Source organism: Panthera pardus, unplaced genomic scaffold (genome assembly GCF_024362965.1).
Source record: "Panthera pardus isolate Hobbes unplaced genomic scaffold, ASM2436296v1 HiC_scaffold_17, whole genome shotgun sequence".
Lineage (NCBI taxonomy): Eukaryota > Metazoa > Chordata > Mammalia > Carnivora > Felidae > Panthera > Panthera pardus.
In genome coordinates, this window is record NW_026526732.1 from 46,183,914 (window position 1) to 46,186,518 (window position 2,605).

A 2,605-nucleotide genomic window follows, 5' to 3' on the forward strand; every position below is an offset into this window, starting at 1 on the left:
AACATGACACTTCTACCACTCACAAAACTAGAAGAATATGTCAGAAAATATTTAACTAATTTCAGAATTGACAAGGAATTTAAAATCATAAAAGCAATGCAAGAAATAATAAGATATATTTGATGGTATACATGTTTCATATTTCTAAACACAAAAAACAAACCTCAAAGAAAACAGAAAACTTAGACAATGTATTTATGGCAAATAAGACAGGCAAAATGTCCTTAGTAATGATATTTAATGAATAAGAAAAACTACAAAACAGGCATTCTTATTTGCAATTGCTGCATGTATAAATTGGTTCAGTTTTTCTGGAAAGAAGTACACCCATGTCAAGAGCCTTACACCTAATTATTTGACTTAGTTATTTTATTTCTAGGAATCCATTCCAAGGACATAATCACAAATATGGACAAGGTTATGTGCTACAGACTTTCTACTGGGAAAATTATAGACAATTCAAATAGTAAACCATAGGGCAGGTAATTGCTTAATAAAATATGGTCTGGTCAAGTGATAAAAAAATACATGAGGCCATTAAAAACTTATATTTTTAAATAACATCAATAGCATAGTTTGAATATGCTCATGATAAGTTGTTAATTTTAAAAATAATCAGTAAATAATCTATACACACAATTTGATTAATAGATACCTATATTAATATAGATAGACACAGAACTACATTTATTTTTTAATGTAATTTATTGTCAAATTGGCTTCCATACAACACCCAGTGCTCATCCCAACAATTGCCCTCCTCAATGCCCATCACCCACTTTCCCCTCTTCCCCACCCCCAATCAGGCCTTAGTTTGTTCTCTGTATTTAAAAGTCTCTTATGGTTTGCCTCCCTCCCTCTCTGTTTGTAACTTTTTTTCCCCCTTCCCTTCCCCTATGGTCTACTGTTAAGTTTCTCAAGATCCACACATGAGTGAAAACATATAGTATCTGTCTTTCTCTGACTGACTTATTTCACTTAACATAATACCCTCCAGTTCCATAGCCGCGCTTTCAACAATAGCCAAATTATGGAAAGAGCCTAACTGTCCATCAACTGATGAATGGATAAAGAAGATGTGGTTTATATATACAATGGAATACTACTTGGCAATGAGAAAGAATGAAATCCTGCCATTTGCAGCAACGACATGGAACTACATTTAAAAGTTAGCATTGTAGCTTTGCGCCGTGGCAGTATCATAGCCGATGAGGTTTATCTGAGGTGCGATTATTGCTAATTAAAAGTTAGCATTGTAGTATCCAAAATCTATAAAGAAGTCACCACACTCCACACCCGAAAAACAAATAATCCAGTAAAGAAATTGGCAGAAGACATGAATAGACACTTTTCCAAAGAAGACATCCAGATGGCCAACAGACACATGAAACAGTGCTCAATGTCACTCATCATCAGGGAAATACAAATCAAAGCCACACTGAGATACCACCTCACACTGGTCAGAGTGGCTAAAATGAACAAATCAGGAGACTATAGATGCTGGCGAGGATGTGGAGAATCGGGAACCCTCTTGCACTGTTGGTGGGAATGCAAACTAGTGCAGCCACTCTGGAAAACAGTGTAGAGGTTCCTCAAAAAATTAAAAATAGAACTACCCTGTGACCCAGCAATAACACTGCTAGGAATTAACCCAAGGGATACAGGAGTGCTGATGCATAAGGGCACATGTACCCCAATGTTTATAGCAGCACTTTCAACAATAGCCAAATTATGGAAAGAGCCTAAACGTCCATCAACTGATGAAGGGATAAAGAAGATGTGGTTTATATATACAATGGACCACTACCTGGCCATGAGAAAGAATGAAATCTGGCCATTTGTAGCAATGTGAATGGAACTGGAGGGTGTTATGCTAAGTGAAATAAATCAGAGAAAGACAGGTACCATATGTTTTCACTCATATGTGGATCTTGAGAAACTTAAAAGAAGACTATGGGGGAGGGGAAGGGGAAAAAAAGTTACAAACGGAGAGAGAGGGAGGCAAACCGTAAGAGACTTCTCAATACAGAGAACAAACTGAGGGTTGATGAGGGGTGGGGGATGGGCATTGAGGAGGGCAATTGTTGGGATGAGCATTGGGTATTGTATGGAAGCCAATTTGACAATAAATTATATTAAGAGAGAAATAAAGACAGAGAAAGAAAGAAAGAAAGAAAGAAAGAAAGAAAGAAATCCCCAGGTGATTCTAATGCATAGCGCACACACACACAAAAGTTAGCATTGTTTATATTAGATAGTGATATACTGTGGACAATTTAATTTTTCTTTGTTATATCTCACATATTTTTAATACAATAAATGTATGCTACTATCATTACCAGTAACCAATATGAATTTAAAAATTAGCAGGCCTGTTTTATTCACTATTGTGATGTCCCTTATCTCACCTCTTCTGATATTTTAGAATACTTTGGGGAATAGCTACGAGATGAATGAATTTGAAGAAGTGCTTTGAAATATCTTTCGAGAGGTCATTGGTGATTGGTCTGTTTATGAAATTTTTTTAAATAGTTCTACTATTTTGGCCTGTGCAATCTTTCCATTATTTGATATTTATTTTAAAATATGTAACAGCTTCTCTCCT

At 35.6% G+C, this 2,605-nt stretch overlaps 1 pseudogene; it reads left to right on the forward strand.

The window, feature by feature from the left end:
* The first annotated feature begins 1,179 nt into the window (after positions 1-1,179).
* Positions 1,180-1,290, forward strand: LOC128777944 (U4 spliceosomal RNA; annotated as a pseudogene).
* The last annotated feature ends 1,315 nt before the right edge of the window (positions 1,291-2,605 follow it).